The sequence below is a fragment of the Erinaceus europaeus genome, chromosome 12 (genome assembly GCF_950295315.1).
Source record: "Erinaceus europaeus chromosome 12, mEriEur2.1, whole genome shotgun sequence".
Classification (NCBI taxonomy): Eukaryota; Metazoa; Chordata; class Mammalia; order Eulipotyphla; family Erinaceidae; genus Erinaceus; species Erinaceus europaeus.
In genome coordinates, this window is record NC_080173.1 from 83,100,176 (window position 1) to 83,121,833 (window position 21,658).

The 21,658-nt window shown below is 40.3% G+C and overlaps 1 long non-coding RNA gene across 1 annotated transcript in view; it reads left to right on the forward strand.

Moving 5' to 3' along the window:
• Positions 1 to 19,944, forward strand: part of LOC132541748 (uncharacterized) — a 60,713-nt gene extending 40,769 nt beyond the window's left edge. Inside the window, exon 3 of the long non-coding RNA XR_009552843.1 lies at positions 19,277 to 19,944. This is a non-coding gene — a long non-coding RNA (uncharacterized LOC132541748). The remainder of the gene's footprint in view (positions 1 to 19,276) is intronic.
• The last annotated feature ends 1,714 nt before the right edge of the window (positions 19,945 to 21,658 follow it).

A 21,658-nucleotide genomic window follows, 5' to 3' on the forward strand; every position in this document is an offset into this window, starting at 1 on the left:
CTTAAAAAACAAAAACATAGATGCCAATCCTGTTTCCTTCTTCTTCCTTTGGCTGGAAGCAGTTGTCACTAAGGGTCTAAGGAATAGAGAAGTCATAAGATAAAATTAGTCTGAGTCAGGGTGGGGAGCAGGGGGCATACTCAGTAGACCTGCTAGTGCAGATGTCACATGTCACATAGGTAAAGACTTGGGTTCAAGCCCCTGGTTCCCACCTGCAGGGTGGGAAGCTTCATAAGCAGTAAAAGTAGTGCTGCAGGTCTCTCTGTCTCTCTCTCTCTCTTTCTCTCTCCTCTTTCATCTTAATTTCTCTCTACCTCTATCCAAAACTAACTAAACAAATCAATAAAGTAAAATGTTTAAAAAGGAATCTAGGACTCCATCACTATCTTCAGGAATATTATCAACCAGGACCACTTTTCTTGGACTGGAAACAGAAGACTGCAGTGAATGCCTATTGAGTTTGCATTACTGACATTTTGTTGGTCTGTTTCTCATGGCAGCTTAGCCTGCTTAGAACATGCATTTCTCCAGCTACCCAAATATTGTGGCTCTGCCCAGTGATCTCTAATGAACTCAATGGTGGAGTCAACATTCCTCCCCATTCCTCAGCTTTCTCATGGAATCCACTGAAAAGGGTCAGTCAATGAACTCTCAGCAAGCCTTGCATGTAACTCTACTGAAACCCATTGTATGGTCTGATAACAACATCACACTGTGCTGGAGGAAGTTGGAGAAATAAGGTGCCGGGTTTCTTGTACTCTTGTTCTCCTTAAGTGGAGTGGGCTAGGCTTCTAGCCAACCGGCTATTTTCTTTTCCCTCCTCACTCTTTAATCTCCAGTTCCCATCATTTCTGCCTTTAAGTCTATGCACCTTGCTACTTGGGTGCCTTTTATCTCTGGGGACTGGTCTAATTCTGTCTTGCATCTTTTTCTAAGTTTCTTCGATGGGGAGTTTGTTGCTGTTGTAAAACATGCTCTTATCAGGTCCACCTCTAATCTCTTTTTTGATTTAAATTTTTTTATTTGACTTGTCTTTATTAACTACAAGGTAGAAACAAAAAAGCCTTTATAAAATTTATGTAAAGTATAAAAATGTCAGCACTGTGAATTTTGGTGTGCCACCACCCATAAATGTTGATTCTTGGGTAATGTGGCGATGACAGAGGCACTGACTCAATGCAATAAGTCCACCTACAATTTCTGACTCTTCTAAAACTGTTGGCTGGAAGTCTTAAAGACAGCATAAATAATCTATGTCATATGTAGGCTATATGTATTAAGTTCTATATTATTACAGTAAAATAGAGAAAACACAATATTATCAAGGAAATCATGAGAGAGTACTTTTATAGTCCTATATAGAAGGTAATAGGAATATAACATTTTACTGACTGTTTATAAGAAAATGCATGTATGAGTAGGATGATGTAGTTCAGTCCTTTCTTGTTCAAGGGTCAACAGTACATAGAAGTCCCCTCTTTGCCATGAACACACCCCACCCCTCCTTACCTCTCACAGATAATAGCTCGCATCCATTTTATCATCTCATTCTCTAGCATTTCTTGACAATTTCACCATAGGCTTATCTTTTAAAAATTGAAATATAGGATTGATGCTTATAGCAGCACTGTGTAAGGTTACTTGGAATGATTTAAGTATCATAAAACTCACCTGTTGTCATTCAAAATGTTTCATTGAGTTGTCATTTTATACACTTGTGACACCATCACTAACATCTGGTTTTAGACTATTTATGGCTTCTCCAAAAGATCTCTGTATCCATTTACTGATATATATATATATACACACACACACACATTAGTGGGTATGAAATATTATCTTGTGGTCTTAACTTGTGTTTCTTGATGAAGAATGATGGCAAGTGTTTGTCATATCTTAATGGCCATTCATCTTTTGTGAAATGCCTTTTGTTCAATTTTAATGTTGTGTTTTAAGCAAAGTGTGGATACAAGTCCTTTGTTAGATATATGCATTCCAAATATTTTCTCAGTTTGCACCCTGCATATTAATTTGATTAATCATGTATTTTGATGAGTAGATATTTTAATTTTGATCCATTTGATTTGTTAATTTTATTCTTTTGTGATGATTGCTTTTTGTGTTCTAAGAAGTCTTTGTCAGTAGGAAAAACTCACTTTTTTGTGTCTCTTTCACACACAGAACATTTTACTTCTAGGCACCAAATCTATGGGAAATTGTCCCCCGCCAAGCAATTCTCTATGATACCAACTGGGTGCCCTACAATTTAATTCAATTCTGACACTTTCTATCTGAAAGTAAATTCCACAAATGCAAGATTCAGTCCTCTTAGACTGACCCCCCAACCCCCTTTCATATGCCCGTTGCAAGTTCATGTGCTTGCTAAGTTCTGTCCTTTAAAGACTGCTGTAAATCTGAGGTTTCCACAACTCTTTCCTTGAACTTCATTTAATTCACTAGGACAGCTCACAAAACTCAGTAAACCAGTCGACTTACCAGATTATAGATCTGTTATAAAAAGATGTCATCAGGAACAGCCAGCTGGAAGAGCCGCCTAGGGGATTGTCCATGCTCTCTGAACATAGTGCTTCTTAAGCACTTTCCTATGTTCACAACCCAGAAGCTTGTACTCTGGGGATTTTTACAGGGTTTTCATTCAGTAGGCATAATCAATCAATTCATTTTCTAACCTTTCTCTAAAGAAAAAGGATATGAATGAAAATTCAGAGTGTTTAACCATGAATGGGACTTTCTGGTGACTAGCCCTATCCAGGAGTCCACAAAGAAATAGATAATAAATTTTCTATCACCTAGAAAATGCCAAGGGATTTAGGATCTCTGTGTTGGGAAGCAGTCTGTCTGTCTGTCAGTACTTATCTTATCATCTATCTACCATCACCCATCTCTATCTTTCTATCATCTCAATATTACTTTGCCTGCCCCAAGTCTCAAAGTATTTTCCTCTAGAGACTATATAGTTAGAACACTATGTCTGAGTCTGTGTTTTATCTCTAGCTTTTGAATATGGGAGTGAAGTAGGAATTGAGACTCATTTTTAAAAATTTAGATATCAAGTTGTTTTTCTAGTATTACTTGCAAAAAAAAAAAAAGCATTTTCTCTCATTGGATTGGTAAAAAATTAATTGACCATATATGTGGGCTTATTTTTGAACTCCTAATTTTGTTTCAGTCACCTATTTCTCTATTCTTATACTAAACACTGTTGTAAATTGACTACAGTTACTTTATAGAAAGTCTTGATATTAATTTTCTTCAAACTTTATTTTATTTTGATCTCTTTGGTTGCCACTAGGGCTTCATCACTCCAGGACATTTTTTTTCCAGATAGAAAGACAAGGAGAGAGAGAAAGGGGAAAATGGAGAGAGAGAAAGAGAGAGAGAGAGAGAGAGAGAGAGATATGGAGAAAATAGCACTGAAGCCTTCCTCAGTACTGTGGAAGCTGGGCCCAAACCTGGGTTATGCCTATGACAAAGTGAACACCCTATTTAAGAGAGCTATCTTTTTAAAATTACTATTTTTATTGAGGATTAATGGTTTATAGTTGACAGTAAATACAATAGTTTGTACACATGTAACATTTCCCTTTTGTTCCACATAACAATTCAACTCCCTACTAGGTCCTCCTCTGCCACCATGTTCCAGGACCTGAACCCTCCTCGCCCACCCCAGAGTCTTTTACTTTGGTGCAATACACCAACTCCACTCCAAGTTCTGCTTAGTGTTTTCCCTTCTGATCTTTTTTTTTTTTTTTTTTTTTAAGTTCTGCCTATGAGGGAGATCATGCCATACTTTTCCTTTTGTTTTAAGTGAGCTATCTTGCTGGTCTCAATTTTACTTGCAAAATTACATTTTGACTAGTCTAGTTACCTTGAATTTCCACTTAAAATTTAGAATCACCTTGTCAGTTTCTTCAAAAGCTTTTATTAGAATTTGAAACTATTATTTGTCAATCATTCTGTGAAGAGCTGACTTTTTTTGTAATGTTAAAGTTTATAATTTATGAACATAGTATGCTCTTCCACTTATTTAAGTCTTTCTTACTTCAGCAATGTTTTGAAATATTCATTGTAATGATTTTGCACTGTATACATTAGATTCCTTTCTAGATATTTTTAAAATTATATTGCAGTGGCAGTAGAGTTTTTTTGTACATAAAATAAGCGATGACTAGTTATCATAGAGAGACAATGTACTTTATGATTGATAAGCTGACTTATTCTAGAAATTCTATAAGGCTTCACCTAGTTGAGTGCACATGTTACTGTGCACAAGCACCCAGGTTCCAGCTCCTGGCCCCCACCTGCAGGGGGAAAGCTTCACAAGAGGTAGAGCAGGGCTGCAGGTGTCTCTCTGGCTCTCTGTCCTCTCTATCTCCCCCCTCCTCTCCATTTCTAGCTATTTCTATTAAATAAATAAAGATAATAAAAATATTTTTAAAAAGGAGTTTGTTTAATATTGATGCTATTTATCCCTTAATTATCTGATGAAATCTATTGGTTAGTCTATCTGAACATAGATTTTTCTCTGTGGTAAGGTTTTTTACTATACATTAAAAGTTTATATGTAACACAAATAAGAATGTGACTAGCATATTATATGTAATGTAGCTATTTTGGCTAGAATTTAATGTTATATTTATTTTTTGTGAGTTATAGTTTCCCTCCCTTCCTTCCTCCTTCCCTCTGCCCCCTTCCTTCCTTCCTTCCTTCCTTCCTTCCTTCCTCTCTCCCTTCCTTCCTTCCTCTCTCCCTTCCTCCCTTCCTTCCTTCCTTCCTTCCTTCCTTCCTTCCTTCCTTCCTCTCTCCCTTCCTTCCTTCCTTCCTTCCTTCCTTCCTTCCTTCCTTCCTTTTTTCCTTTCTTTTAGCAGATCCAGGGCCTTGTAATGTGCAGTTTCACTAAGCCACTATTTTCATTCAGATAGAAAAGTAGAGACTATGAGAGGGAAAGACACCAGAGCTTCCTCCAGTGCTCTACCACATACCACACAGTACCAGGACTTGAATATGGACTGTGTGCAGGGCAAGGCATGCCCCCTGCCTAGTGAGCCATTTCTTTGGCCTGTGAGTTCTCTTATTTTTCAAACCATTTGCCTATTCTACACAAGTTGTCAGTTTATGGGCTTCAAGTTGCTCCTAATCTCTTTAGTTCTCTCATAAGTTGGAGAATCTGTAGTGATACCTCTGCTTTAATTCCTGATATTGGCTGAATGTGTTTTCTTTCCATTTTTCTCGATTAAATTCTCTGGGAAGCTAACAATTGCATTTATCAATTCAAGGAAATAATTTTACTCTGTGTGATTTTCACTGTTGTTGGTCCATTTTTTTGTGTGTGTATTGATTTTTTCCCTCTTGTTGTTGTTTCATGCCCTGGCTTACCTCAAGTTTAATTTGCTCTCTTTTTCTTTCTTTTGCATCTATAGGTAGAAGCTTAGGTAACTGATTTTGTGTTTTTTCCCCTTTACTAATATAGTCACTTAAAGCTTCCCCTTTCTCTCTAAAGCCTATTTACACTGTGTCCTACATACTTGGCTATGTTTACTGCCATCATCCTTCAGTTTGAAATATTCCTGTTTGCCTTGTTATATCTTCTTTGTTCTTTCTAAAAAATATTTATTTATTCCCTTATGTTGCCCTTGTTTTTTTATTGTTGTAGTTATTATTGTTGGTGTCATTGTTGTTGGATAGGACAGAGAGAAATGGAGAGAGGAGGGGAAGACAGAGAGGGGGAGAGAAAGAGAGACACCTACAGACCTGCTTCACTGCCTGTGAAGCAACCCCTCTGCAAGTGGGGAGCCAGAGGCTTGAACTGGGATCCTTATGCCAGTCCTTGCACTTTGTGCCACGTTTGTTTAACCCATTGTTCTACCTCCTGACTCCCACGTTGTTATTTCTTTATTCACCTATGGGATTTTGCCTTTTGCTTAATTTCCTAATATTTGGTGCTTTTCTAACTGGTTTACTGTTACTATTTTTAAATTTATTTATTTATTTTTACTAGAGCACTGCTCAGCTCTGGCTTATGGTGGTGTGAGGGCTTGAACCTGGGACTTTGGAGCCTCAGGCAGGAGAGTCTCTTTGCAGAACCATTATGCTATCTACCTCTGCCCCAGTCTACTCTTCAGTTCAGTGTGATCCATAAATACCCATTGGTGGTAGTACTGTCCAAATCTTTTGTGTTCTTACAGGTGTCATGAGGGTGATGGTGGAAGAGGAGGATATGACCTATCTCTAGGGACTTGACCGATGAGGATTTATATGCAGGGCACTAAATTGGCACCATGCCATACTTTTACTCAAGACTCGTGTGTCCCCAGCTGAGTCTATCTACACAGAAGTCTGGGCTAAGACTGCTTGGTTTATTCATTGCAACTAATGATCTACAATGTGTCTTTCTCGTCTCTGGGATGCTGATGGCAAGTGGGCAAGCTTCCATCAGGAGACAGTAGGCTGTCCAAGAATTAGCTGGACCTGTGCTACTTTCTTTTCGAACTGAATTTGCTTGGTGAGGCAGGGTCTGTTTTAGTGATGTAAGAAAGGAGATTTCAAAGACTTGGTACTGAGGATGCTTAGTGGGCAGTCTACCTGGGTATTTTTCTTATTTTTCATTAAAAAACTTTTTTTTAAATTGCCACAGCGTTATTGCTTGGTGCTGGCACTATGAATCCACTGCTCCCGGTGGCCATTTTTTTCTTTAACAATTATGTAGAGAAATAGATAAATAGAGGCAGAGAAATAAAGTGAGGATGGGAGATAGAGAGAGGGAGAGAAAGATAAACATCTGCAGACCTGCTTCACTATTTGTGAAGTGACCCCTTGCTTTGTGCCATGTGTGCTTAAGCCATTGCACCACCACCTGCACCCCTCCTATTTATTTGTTTTGTTTTGTTTTTTATTATTGAGCAAGTGAGAGCATGAATGAGAACAGAGCAGCCCATGGTACATGCAGTGCCAGGGATTAACCTTGGGACCTCACACATGCAAGTCAACTAAGCCACCTCTCTGGTCACTCTGGCCATCTCCATGGGTGTTTAATCAAGGTATCAAGATGAAGTGTTTTCCTAAAGAAATTATGGGCTATACATTTAATGGGATACTACTCTGTCATTAAAAAGGATGAGAGTATGCTGCTCAGAACAAAACAGAACTGGCAGTAATTATGCTAAGTGAAATGAGTAATGAGTTGAAAGACCAGATAGGTAGAATAGAGATAATAGTAGCAAACAAACTTTCAAAAGAAAAAACAGTAACCCCTCCCTCAGACTCTGTGAGAACTACAGTGACTGGAGGAGGGGGTGGCATAGGACTTTGGTGGTGGGTGCTGTGAGACACACACACACACACACACACACACACACACACACACACACACACACACACGTAAAATTATTGCCCTGAAATCTTGTAATTCTGTAAGGCACAGTTAAATCACTAATAAAAGGGCAGGGGAGATCACATAACGATTAGGTTCAGACGTACTTTAAAAAAATTATTTATTGGATAGAAACAGCCAGAAATTGAGAGGGAATGGGGGAGATAGGGAGAGAGACAAAGAGACACCTGCAGCACTAGTTTACTGTTTGCAAAGTTTTCCCCTTGCAGGTGGGGACTTGGGGCTCAAATCTGGGTCCTTGCACATTGTAACACATGTATTCAACCAGGTGCACCACCACTCACCACCATAAGCAAAGCTGAGCAGTGCTCTGGTAAAAAAAAAAAGTAACAGTGAACATAATGTAATAATAATAATACAGAGGAGAACCTAGTGCACGTTTTATTTATTTTTATTTTTATTTTTTTTCCCTCCAGGGTTATTGCTGGGCTCGGTGCCTGCACCATGAATCCACCGCTCCTGGAGGCCATTTCCCCCCCTTTTTGTTGCCCTAGTTGTTGCAGCCTCGTTGCAGTTATTATTGCCATTGTTGACGTTGCTTTGTTGTTGGATAGGACAGAGAGAAATGGAGAGAGGAGGGGAAGACAGAGAGAGAGGGGAGAAAAAGATAGACACCTGCAGACCTGCTTCACCGCCCGTGAAGCGACTCCCCTGCAGGTGGGGAGCCGGGGGCTCGAACCGGAATCCTTACGCCGGTCCTTGCGCTTGGCGCCACCTGCGCTTAACCCACTGCGCCACCGCCTGACTCCTGTAGGTTTTATTTTTTAACGTGGAAAACTGGGAAATGTTATGCATGTACAAACGACTGTATTTTACTGTCAACTGTAAGCCATTAACCCCCCAATAAAGAAATTAAAAAATGGTTAAGAGATTAAAAAAATAATAATGAACGATGAAGTATTTCCCCTGGTATCTCCTTTCAAAAAACCTGATTTTATCCCCACCCCCTTTTTATTCGATAGGAGAGAGAGAAATTGAGAGAGAAGGGGAAGCTAGAGAAAGATATGCATGCAGTACTACTCATGAAGCTTCTCCTTTACAGGTGGGGACCAGGAGCTCAAACCCAGGTCTTTGTGCACTGTCACAGATGCGCTTAACTGGGAGCACCACCAGCGGCCTCCGTTTTTCGTGTTTCTTTATAGTCAACAGGCAGAAGAAGTGGAGAAGGCCAAGGGCCCTTATCGCTGTCTCTTGGTCATGTTGGAGACTCCATGAATTGCTTTCTTTCAGGCCTGGATCTAATCTGGGCCCGAGGTCACAGTTTGTGAGCAGGAACACAGCCCAATGCTGCCGTGGATTCGCAGCTTACTTTCCCCAGGAGGTTAGGAAAGTGAAGAGAAGGAGAAAAATCCTTGAGGGGGTTGCTTGTTTGTGTACAGAAATCATATTGCACTGGTTGCAGAATGTTTGCAAACTGTCTAGTACCGGCGGGTGAGCGTGCGTGCGTGCGTGCGTGCTTGCTTTAGTTACAGGAATTTATTCAGCCTATCTCTCAATCTGTCGGAAAGTGGTGTTGCCACAAGGGCCTGATGGTTGTTGTTTTTTTTCTCCTGCTTAAGTGAAACGTAAATTATCTGGCTCATTAATATCCGGGTGCTTTAATTCGTTATTAGAAGAGAAAAGTAAAAAATCTTGCAGTAAGATGAATGTTTGCTTTTAAGGTGATTAATAATGCGCAGCCCCTGGCATATTCATCACTGCCAATGGCCTTCCTGGAGAAGAAGGAAGGAAGCAGCCCGGGAAGAGTGTGAATATACTGCTCAGTGCCTCATTCAAATGACTCTTTCTGTCACCTCCCCTCCTCTAGCGCTTTCAGCAACTCCTTATAGCTTGTGTCAAAAAGCCAAACATTTAGCTTTCTGTGAACTGGGCCCACCCCACCAGCCTCCCAGAGCACCCACTGTGTGCCTCATCCTGCCTACATGTGGGGATAAGAGGAAGGAAGCAGGAGGGAGAGAGGAGGGATTCTGCTCTCAGAGAATTGTCTACGAGCGAGAGACAAAGAATAAGAGAGAAACTGGTCCAATACAAGAGCGTAAGGACTGAGAGCCAAGAGAGGGAATAGGGGATGTGATGGGCTGTCAATGTGGCAGCGCTTCCTGGAGGAGGTGGCTTGGACCTTTGGGCAATGAAAACTCTGTGGATCAAGAATCGTAGTTACTGGTGTGTGTGTGTGTTTGTGTGTCTGTCTGTCTGTCTGGAGCTTCACCACTTAGTGCTGACTTTCCATTTGCTTCTGCAGTGTTTGAGGATTCTGTATATATTCCACCCTCCCTCCCACACACACCCCAACCCTCATATATTCCTTCATTTTGGAGCGCAAAGTTGTGTAAGAGGCAACTTAAGTTTACAAGATTTTCACCATCAGCCATCAGTTTCCATACTGTGTTGGGGTCTTTGTGTAGGAATCCAGGTTGATTTTTGACTTGATTTTCAAGGGCTTAGTCCTTTTGAGTCCTTGCCCTCTACAGGGGCTTACAGCAGATAGGACAGCCCTGGGCCATTACTGAGTTTCTGCCCCCAAATGCCATGTAGTCTTCAGTGAAGAGCTTCAGGAATCCTAGTGATCAGCAAAAGCCCACACAGGCTAGCCAACTTTAGTATTCACTGTCTTTGCAGATTTTTCTTTACTCCTCTCCTCTTTTCTTTCTTTCTTTCTCTCTTTCTTTCTTTCTTTCTTTCTCTCTCTCTCTCTCTCTCTTTCCCTTTCTTTCTTTCTTTCTTTCTTTCTTCTTCACATTGCTCTAGAGTCTGCAGATCTCTTGGTTTGGGGCTAGCTCAGGAATGCATTTACATAGCCTAAAAACATTTTATCCGACCACTTAGTAGCTCCACTCATAAAAGTCCTTCAGGGCAATCCAATCAACACTGCTGTTGAGAAAAGTCACTGTGTTGTTATTTATAAGCTCGAGTTAATTTCTTATTAAAGTCTTAGCTCTGCCAATTCAGAGTTCTTTTGTGGATGGAAGGGAGGTGCTTTGTAATACTAAGACCTGGCTGGGGGACCAGAGGGCACGTTTAACCCAGTATCATTTCCCCACATGGACATGGCTCACGGTCCACCTGCATGGCCACTGAGCCATCCCTCGGGACACAGGAATCTGGGTCTGGAACCCTTCATCTGTAGTGTGGACCACACTAGGAGTTATACTGCCACTCTGCAAGAGCCTGAACTGGTAGTCCCTTCTCTGAACCATAGGGAAACACTCAACTAACAGTGCTGAAACCTGGTGACTGGGCAGATCTGGGGTCACAGAACCAGATCTTCTTGGCCAGGTCAAGAGGGAGTGAAGATCTGTAGATAAATCAGTCATTGCTGGTTCAAGAGAGGGAGCACTGTCTATTTTATTTATTTACTATTTATTGGTTAGGGAAATAGGGAGAGATCAAGAAAGACAACCTGTAACACTGCTTCACCATTTGTGAAGCTTTCCTTTTGCAGGTGGGGACCAGGGGTTTGAACTCTGGTCTTTGTGCATTGTAACATGTGCATTCAAGCAGGTCACCCACCTCCTAGACCCTGAGAAACTTTTAATATCAACAGCTGTGATGCTTTGGGGATGGAACCAGGATTCAAATGGAGGTTGATCTTATTCTTTTCCTAATCTCATCTCTTCTTCCCTATCTCTTCCCTGTTACCTTCCTTTATCTCAAAATAGCCATTGAACTGTGATCTGGGAGGTAGCACAGTGGATAAAGCACTGGATTGTCATCTATGAAGTCCTGAGTTTGAGCCCTGGCAGCACATGTACCAGAGTGATGTCTGGTTCTTTCTCTTCTATCTTTCTCATAGATAAATAAATAAATTCTTAAAAAAAAATCCCTTGAACTTATGCAAAGAGGATAATATTTCTTTTTCTCTTATTTATAAAAGGAATGTGTTCATTTCATAAAAGGTAGAATAATATAAGGTAATCAGTGGATCCCATCTACTCTTGTCCATGATTATATCTATTTATCACCTATGAACGATAAGTAAATAATCATTGATATAATAGTAATAACATTTGGATACTATTCTGGCTTTAGTTTATAGACTGCTGCTTCTATATTTCATGATATATTATGAAACATTTTATTGCCCTTAGAATTCTTGGAAAAGATTATTTTTAACAGCTTACACATTCCATGATATAGATGGAACGGCAGTTATTAATCAAGTATTACACATTGGATGCTCTCCAGCTTTTTAGTTTTATACATAACTCCTTTATGATACATTTGTTTATACATATATACACGTATAATCTCTGGTTATTCTCTCAATATATATGGCTGTTAGAGAATTGTTTGTTAATGTCTGATAATTATATAGATCTATTCTAGAATCATGCTATATATATGCACATATGTTATATAAAATGCCCCAAGTAGTGTGTTTTGTAAAATCATGCAATAAAAATGTATGATTGTGGGAAAATATATATAAGGCAGGTCACTGAAAATTTATGTGCAGTTGTAACTATAACACTAACAAAAAATAATCATCCTAATAAAAATCCTATTTAAAAATTAATTAAATTTCTAATAAATAGAGTAACAACCACATAACTTTAAAAAATTGCATGCTGGCAAACATTGCAAGAAAGAACTGGATACTGAGTTACAGATATGAGGATAAAATATGTGAAGATGGTGTGTAACCATGTAACATGCTTTTTTAAGACAGAGAAAGTAGCCAACCTCAGCACAGAGGAAAACACAGGTAAGAAGGCAGCTTGCATTGCCTCCTGTGAGGACTCCCTCTGCTCAGCTGGAGGAGGAATTCAACTACTCGTACTTGGTGGTTTAAAATGTAACCTTCTGGAAGAATTGCATATCAACCAATGTGGCCTCTGAGTTCTATAGATGATACCCTCACCTTTTCTTCCAGTTGCCCATGATGCTATTCTTATTACAGAAACAACAGGCTGGCTTGTCAGATCACAGCCCAGGAAGGTTGTTTCAATATAGTTCTACTGCTAATTTTGTAAAAGTCCCTAACTGGACTCTACCCAACACAGAAAAATTGGACCCCTTTTTTTTTAAACCTTTGCCAATGTGATGCATTAAGTGAAGAATCTCATTTTCAAATGTATGTGAGCTTTTGAGAAGGACATATGAGAAGCTGACTACTTCTCATATGTCCTTTAGCCAATTACGTGTCTTCTATGAATTGTGTGGAGCTATTGCTTGTCTATTAGAGTATTCCTGCCTTTATTACTGATCTTCCTTTATATATGGAGGTTATTAATCCTACATATGTCATAATTATGTTAAATATTTTCTCAGCTTGTCATTTACTTTTCAGTTTTATGGTTCTTTGAGGTACAGAAATCTGAAATTGCTGTCAACTAATCTGTAGCTTCTTTTCTTTCCTGCTTCCCACTGAGAATAGGCTTCCCTACTCAGCAATAAGTTAAATATTTAGAGATACCTCTATTTATATTTTTAAGGATTGTTTTTACATTCAATTCTTAAAATTACTCTAGAATTAAGTCTGGCATATAGTGTAATATGGTGACCTAAATGATTTTCCCCAGTATTTAAAGAAATATATTCCTCTAAGCCTCTGATACTTTATTTTAAAAAATTTTTAAATTACCTTTATTTATTTATTGAATAGAGATGGCCAGAAATTGAGAGAAAGGGGAGAGACAGAGAGACACCTACAGACCTGCTTCCCCACTCCTGAAGATTTCCCCCAGCAGGTGGGCACTGGGAGCTTGAACCCAGGTCTTTGCATGCTGCAAAGTGTGCGCTTAGCCAAGTGCGTCACCGCCTGGCCCCACCTCTGATACTTTGTATGGTCTAGATTAATCTCTTATTATAGGCTAGATCTGTTTAAGGATAACATACACTATTTTATTGACCTGTATATCAGTATTTCCCCTATTTTAGTTACTATGGATTTATATGTTATATAAGTGCATGTTCTCCTTACTTTTTTATGTCTGAAATTTTTTTTTTTAATTTGTGATTGTAGTGGGTTGCAAGACTGTGGGACTACAGAGTGTAGTTCTGTCCTATACCCATCACCAAAATTCTGTCTTCCCACCCTCCCACCACCTCCTAATGATTACCAGTATAGTTTTCCACAAGTCTTAGAAGCAGTTTGCTTGCTTTTTTTTTTTTTTGAAAATTGATATGTATCAGTTCCCTAGACTCCACATATGAATGAAACCATCTAGTAGTTGTCTTTCATCTCTCTGCTTATTTTGCTAAGCATAATCACCTCGAGTTCCATCCATTTTTTCCCCCAAAGGACACAATATCATCTTTTTTTTATTGCTGAATAATATTCAGTTGAATACATGCCCATAGCTTCTTTAGCCAGTCATCTTGATGGGCACTGAGGCTGCTAACAATATTTGGACACTGCAAATAATGCTGCTATGAATATGCACATCTATTTGTCCCTTTGGATAAGTGTTTGTGAGTCTTGATAAATAAATACTTAAGAGTGATATTGCCTAGTCATACAGTAATTTCATTTTTATTTGTTTAAAGGCTCCATATTGTCTTTCAAAGGGCCTGCACCAGTTTGCATTCCTGCCAGCTATGTAGAAGAGTCCTCTTTTCTCCACAACCTTGTTTCCTGTTTTGTGAGGGTAGGCCATTCTCACAGGTGCGAGGTGGAATCTCAGTGAAGTTTAGCTTTCACTAATGGTGAGTAATGTGGAGCACTTCCCATATTTCTGTGGGCCATGTGTATCTGTTCTCTGGCCCACTTTTTAAAAACTGTCATTTTTTTGGGAGTCGGGTGGTAGCATAGCGGGTTAAGTGCACGTGGCACTAAGCTTAAGGTCCGGGCATAAGGATCCGGGTTCAAGCCCCTGGCTCCCCACCTGCAGTGGAGTTGCTTCACAAGTGGTGAAGCAGATCTGCAGGTGTCTATCTTTCTCTCCCCATCTCTGTCTTCCCTTTCTCTCTCCATTTTTCTCTGTCTTATCCAACAACGAGATCAAAAACCACAACAATGTTAACAATAAGAGCAACAAAAGGGAAAATAAATAAATAAATAAATAGAAATTGTCATTTAAAAAATGAAAATATTGACAAGACTATAGGATAGGAGAGGTTCAGTTCCACAGGATTCCCACCCCCTGAACTCCGTATCCCATCCCCTCCCTTGATAGCTTCCCTATTCTTTATCCCTCTGGAAGTATGACCCAGGATCATTATGGGGTACAGAGGTGGAAAGTGGAATTCAGGCAGTCGTGCAGCAGGTTAAGTGCATGCAACGTGAAGCACAAGGGCTGCATAAGGATCTGGGTTCAAGCCCCCAGCTCCCCACCTGCAGGGGAGTCTTTTTTTTTTTTTTTTTTTTTTTTTTGCAATTTCCAAGTGTCTTTAATCAGAAGAGTAGCTGTTTTTATACTCTCCAAGTAGGGTGGAAACAGGATGTGATATAGAGAGGGTGGAGAGAAAAGTGACTGGTGAAAATCAGAGTGTGACAAGGAGGGGGCGGAACAGGCGAGAATCCTATCACTGAACCACCAATGCCCTGGAGTGCTTTATGTAAAAGTGATTTATGTAAATAGACCAAAGCTTTGGATCAGTAAATCCCTATATAGGCATATGGTTAAGCAGAAGCCAGGGGGAGGTGGCATACTACCCAACACTGTTAAGGAGTATGATGCCTCCATTAAAAAATTTTTTTTTATATTTATTTATTCTTTTTTGTTGTTTTATTGTTGTAGTTATTATTGATGTCATTGTTGTTGGATAGGACAGAGAGAAATGGAGAGAGGAGGGGAAGACAGAGAGGGGGAGAGAAAGATAGACCTGCTTCATTGCCTGTGAAGTGACTCCCCTGCATGTGGGGAGACGGGGGCTCGAAATGGGAGCCTTACGCTGGTCCTTGCGCTTTGTGCCACCTGCACTTAATCCGCTGCGGTACCGTCCAACTCCCAATGCCTCCATTTTGATTCTTTTTTTGGTCAAATATGCTTTGGCTATTTGTGATTTTTTTGGGGGGGGGGTTCCACACAAATTTTTGCGTAAGTTGTTCAATTTTCTTGAAAAATGCCACTGGGATCTTGGTAGGGACTGCACTGAAATTGTAGATTGCTTTTGGCAGAATGGCTGTTCTAATAACATTTATTTTTTGCAATCCAAGAACAATGAATGCTCTTCCACTTATGTGTGCTCTTCTTTATTTCTTTTGTCAATTCCCTATAGATTTTCTTGTAGAAGTCCTTCACTCCTTTGTGAGGTTCACTCTGAGGTATGTTTTTTTTTTTTTTTTTTTTGTTAAATTGTAAGTGGGACGATATTCTTCAATTCTCTGTCCTTTAATTCCTCATTTGTATATGAAAATAGGACAGATTTGTGAGCATTAATTTTGTACCCTGCTACGTTACTGAATTCATTAATTGTTTCCAGTAGGTTTTTTTTAATTCTTTAGGTATATGTTGTTGGTGAATAATGATAGCTCTTTTTTTTTTTCCTTTTCAATCTGTACACCTTTTATAGCTCTTTCTTGCCTGATTGCAATGTTGAATAACTTCCAGGACTATGTTGAATTATAGTGTCTGGTTCCAGAGCTTAGAGGGAAAGCTTTAAGTTTTTCCCTATTGAGGATGATGTTAATTGTAGGTTTATTATATTTGTACTTTATTATGCTGAGAAATTGCCCTTTTAGTCTTAATTTCTGGAGGGTCTTTACCATAAACTGATGTTGGATCTTGTCAAATGCCTTTTATGCATCAATTGATATAATCATGTGGTTTTTATCTTTCTTTTTATTGATATGGTAGGTACATTGATCGATTTGTGAATTTTTAAAAGTATTTTATTGATTTATTATTGGATAGAGACAGCCAGAAATTGAGAGGGGAAGAGGAGATAGAGAGGGAGAAAGACAGAAAGACACCTGTAGCCTTGCTTCACCACTCGTGAAGCCTCCCCCCTGCAGGTGGGGACCAGGGGCTTGAACCTGGGTCCTTGCACACTATAATGTGTGCATTTAACTAGGTGTGCCACTCTCTGGTCCCCGATTTGTGAATGTTAAACTATCCTTGCTTCCCAGGGATGTATCCCACTTAATCTTAGTGAATTATTCTCTTGATATGTTGTTGAATTTGATTTGCCAAGATTTTGTTGAGAATCTTTACATCCATGTTCATTAAGGACATAGGCCTATAGTTTTCTTTGGTAGAGTATTTTCCTGCTGTATGCGTTAATATGGTGTTAGTCTTGTAGAATGTGTTTGGGAGTGGTTTCCTCACTGAGTTTCTGGAATAGTTTGAGGAGAGTTGGTGTTAGTTTTTCTTCCAAAGTTGTTTTATCTTCTTCCCTCCTTCCCACCCTCCCTTCTTCTCCTCCTCCTCCTCCTCCTCCTCCTCCTCCTTCTCCTCCCCCTCCTCCTTTTTCTTCTTCTATTCTCTTCTTATTTCTTATGGTGGGGAACGGACCCAGGATCTCATGTGTGCACAGCACCACTGTGAAGCAACTTCCCTGGGGTCATTTTATTAAAAAAATATTTTAAAAGCATAAGGGCAAAGGGAGAGAGAGAAATAGGGAGAAAGGGTAGCACAACACTGTCCCACTGTCCACTGAGTTCCTCTAGTGCTGTTCATATTACTCCTCTGTTTCAGGGCTCAAACTGCGGGCCTCATGCAAGCTAAGATCTGTGTTACGTGATGTAAGCTATCTTCCAGTTCCACCTCCAAAGTTTTCTTAGGTAAAGATTTTACTTGTTTCTCATTCCAGATAAACTTAAATTTTATCAATTTTTAAGAAATTAGGGCTATCTACTAAAATAGGTGTTGGAAAACTTTTAATACTAAAAGTTTTCATATTAAATACTTTTGGGGATACATAGAATCTCTAACTCTTCCTTTTTTATTTTTAAATTTATTACTGCCAGGATTATTGCTGGGGCTCCATGCCTGCACAACAACAAATGCACTGCTCCTGGTGGCCACCTTTCTTTCTTTCTTTCTTTCTTTCTTTCTTTCTTTCTTTCTTTCTTTCTCTTTCTTTCTTTCTCCCTTCCTTCCTTCCTTCCTTCCTTCCTTCCTTCCTTCCTTCCTTCCTTCCTCTTGATAAGACAGAGAGAAATTGAGAGGGGAAGGGAAGATAAAGAGGGAGTGATAAAGAGAAACATATGCAGACCTGCTCCACTGCTCAAGAAGTTTCCCTCATGCAGGTGAGGAGCAGGGGCTTGAACCCTGGTCTGCTAACATGCTAATGCATGTGCTAAGCAGGGAATACCACAGTCTGGCCCCCTTCCTCTTTTTAAAAATTTTTTAAAAAGATTTAGTTTTTAGTATTTATTTATTTATTATTCCCTTTTGTTGCCCTTGTTATTTTATTATTGTTGTTGTTATTGATGTCGTCATTGTTAGATAGGACAGAGAAAAATGGAGAGAGGAGGGGAAGACAGAGAGGGGGAGAGAAAGACAGACACCTGCAGACCTGCTTCACCACTTGAGAAGCGACTCCCCTGTAAGTGGGGAGCTGGGGGCTTGAACTGGGATCCTTACGCCAGTCCTTGTGCTTTGCGCCACTTGCACTTAACCTGCTGTGCTACAGCCCCCGACTCCCCCCTTTTTAAAACAACTATAAATCATAAATATCATTCTTGCTTCATGTGCCATACAGAATTTGAGCTACAAGTTATAGTTTACTGACCCTTGATTTAAACTCCTTTTGTTTATATTAGAACTGCTATCCCAAAGGACCATTAGCTGGATGGCTTAAGTATTGTATAGTTTTAGATGTTAGAAGTCAAAACTTGAGATATTTCCTCTACAGCCTGCGCAGTGTTTGGGTTTATTTGTTTTTCACCTCTTCCCAGTTTCTGGCTTGCTGACAATCTTTGGAATTCCTAGGCTTGCAGGTGCACTGCTTTGCTACCTCTCTCATCATGTGGAAATCTCTCTCTGTGTTACTTCTTCTCTTCCCAGTCATACTGGGTTATGGGCCACCTTACTCTAGTATGATCTCAGTTTAACTCATTTTACCTGCAACATCCGTATTTTCAAAGAAGGTCACTGATGAAGGCTTATCTTTTTGACAGGACACAAATCAATGGTATTAATAAATTAACTAAGAAGAATATAACCAGAATAGAAATGTTTTTAATATTCTGTGTCATATGTTAATTAATTTAGTAATAAAGCCACTGTTGCATATCTGGATTTTTTTTTTAATACTTTTTATTCTCTGCACCACCTTCCAGGCTGCCTCTGATTTTTTTTTTTTTCCTTAGGGTTATTGCTGCGGCTCTGGGCCTGCACCACAAATCCACTGCTCTTGGAGGCCATCTTCCTAATTTCATTGCCCTTGTTGCTTTGGTTGTTGTTGTTATTTTTGCCATTGCTGTTGTTGTTGGATAGGACAGAGAGAAAAGGGGAAGACAGAGAGGGGGAGAGAAAGACAGACACCTGCAGACCTGCTTCACCGCTTGTGAAGTGACTCCCCTGCAGGTGGGGAGCCGGGGGGCTCTGAACCGGGATCCTTACGTCTGTCCCTGTACCTTGTGCTATTTGCGCTTAACCCACTGTGCTACCATCCAGCAGCCCCCACATATCTGGATTTAGTACCTATTTATTTATCAGTGCAATTTATATTTTGTCTTGCCATTTTCTACATTGGTATTTATGGCTACATCCCCAATGGGACCAACCTACTTTGCTTTCCTTTTCATGTTACATTAAATATTGTTAAAGCTATGTTTCATCACAGACTGAATAATTCAGATTTTCATATTTGTATGCATATGGAGATAGTTTCTATGACAAGAAAATTAATGCTTCATGGTAACTTTGAAAAAATTTACTAGTAAAACCATTGGGTCCTAAGACCTTTTATTTTTGAGATTAAGTTTGTGATAACTCTTCTTTTTCTTTATGGCTACTGCTTCTTCCCTTTAAGGAGACTGAATCAGATATGACTCATCAGAGCAACACCCAACACTTTGAAATGCCCTTGTGCACCTGATGCACAAAAAGTACATGGGTGACTTTGACCTTGAGCTCAACGAAAGGAAATCAAGATCAAGATGGCAGGCTTTGACTGTGGGAAATTCCATCAACAAAACTGATCAAAGGAATCAGGAGTTTGCCCGTAAGGATTTGGACCTTCTGTTGCTGGCCTGGCTACATCTAGATACATCGGAGGGAGTGTGCAGTGGTCAGAGAACAGAGGCATGGGAAAGTGAACACCTGGTACTGGCAGTGGATGGTACTCCGGCAGTCACCAAGGCAACAAAGCAGAGCCAAGGACTGCTAATGCTACCCACCTTCTGAGACTTCACAAGAACCCACTAAGCCAGGAAGTTTATCTTTTTCCAGTTCAGTCTAACACACCATGGGCTCACTGGTCTCTACCCCAACTCCCCACACCTGTTCCATGCCCTGCAGAGGGCACAGCATGCATCTGCTTCCACTGGAAACCCACAGACAATACTGTGTGGAAGAGTCCATTAGAATATCCGTTTTCTGGCCTCTCTTTGGAGCTGCCAGAATCCAATATGTTTCCCCATATGTTTGAACCTTTCTACAATTCTTCCATCTGTTTCTGGGAAATGTGAAGGAATTTAATGATCTTTTCTGGGGTTATTAAACCGACAGCTGTTGTCATTAATAGAGGACATTCTTTACTGCGGAGAACAAACGCTAGTCATAACTCCAGCCTGTCATATGCGCTCTCGTTAATGACTAGAGCACTTGTCTCAAGACTGGGGTTAAGAACGTGGAAGGTTCTGATGCCAGCTTTGGAGATGATTCATCTCCAGCCTGTGAACGCCCTTAACTTCTTTTTTTTTTTTTTGTACTCTAGGCAGCTTTTGAGGCAAAATGTATAATTGGCAAAAAACAAAATCCAATCCTCCAGCCCTTAGCTTTCTTTGAAAATGAAGATGCTTGAGTACTAAAAAGGAAAGATTACATTTTACCGTGTCTTTCAAAGTAGGGTTCATTTCCTAGTAGAATGTAAATGGCAATGAGAAACCAACTTTTATAGGAGAAATTAAATGTGATCTACAGGGCTATGGACTGGGCCCTGGGAGTCAGGGCAAAGCATGTAGGGAAAAACATCAGGGAGCAAAAGGTCAAAGCCAGTAAAGACACGGCCTCACTTCCCCCTGCCCCTCAGCAGAGCAAGTTTCACTCACTGTCAGCCTTAAGGCTTGACCATTAGGGTTCATATCCCTTGAGAATCTCCAGTAGAGCAAGTTTCACTCACTGTCAGCCTTAAGGCTTGACCATTAGGGTTCATATCCCTTGAGAATCTCCAGTAGTGGGAGGGTGGTGGTGGGGAGTTTCTTATTTCACTGGACAATATTATAAGATGCAGGAGGTGGCAGAGGGAGTGGGAAGAGGGCTAGGAATGTGAGGACAGAAAGGTCCAGTAGACCTGGTAGACATTAGGAGTCTGGCAAGTTTTTTAGGCTACGTTTTAACAAAGCTGGGACAGGCAAAGTGGGTTCAGTTCTGCAAAGCAGGGGATGCAAATGGCTAGAAGTCAGAGCTGAAGCCAAGAAGCCTATAACAGTAGATCTGGTGGTATTGGGTAGTAGAGCCATGCCCAAGTACTGCCCCAACCCACCCGACCTGCCATTCAGAGACTGTCTAGTCCGGTGGAGGTATTTTGGCTCCTGGATTAGATTTATGGGTGAAGTATGGGGTCCTTGATAGGAAGTCTGACAGATTGGGGTGTAGCAGCTGAGTCCTTTTTCTTGCCTTTTGCTGTAAAGTCCTATTTGTTGAGGGAATGAAGAATCTAAATTGACTGTAGGAAGCTGAAGATGTCCTGCAACTGGGGATCTGGGAGCAGAAGAGACAAGGCAGGCCAATAGTGTCGCTGTTGTTTTTTGCTCATAAGAGAGGGTTCTTTTTGTTAAATGTTTTATTTTATTTTATTTGCCTCCAGGATTCTTGCTGGGACTTGGCGCCTGCAACACAAATCCACTGCTCCTGGAGACTATTTTTTCCCCTTTTGTTGCCCTTGTTGTTTATTGTTGCTGTCATTGTTGTTGGATAGGACAGAGAGAACCAAGAAAGGAGGGGAAGACAAGAAAGGGGGAGAGAAAGATAGATACCTGTAGATCTGCCTCACCGCTTGTGAAGTGACCCCACTGCAGGTGGGGAGCTGAGGGCTCCAACTGGAATCCTTACTCCGGTCCTTGCACTTGGTGCCATGTGAGCTTAACCCACTGAACTACTACCCGGCCCCCTATTTTTCTATTTTTGATGGAAGAAAAAAGTTCCACCCTGAACCCAACCAATCAGACATGAGCAGATAGAGAGGGAAAGG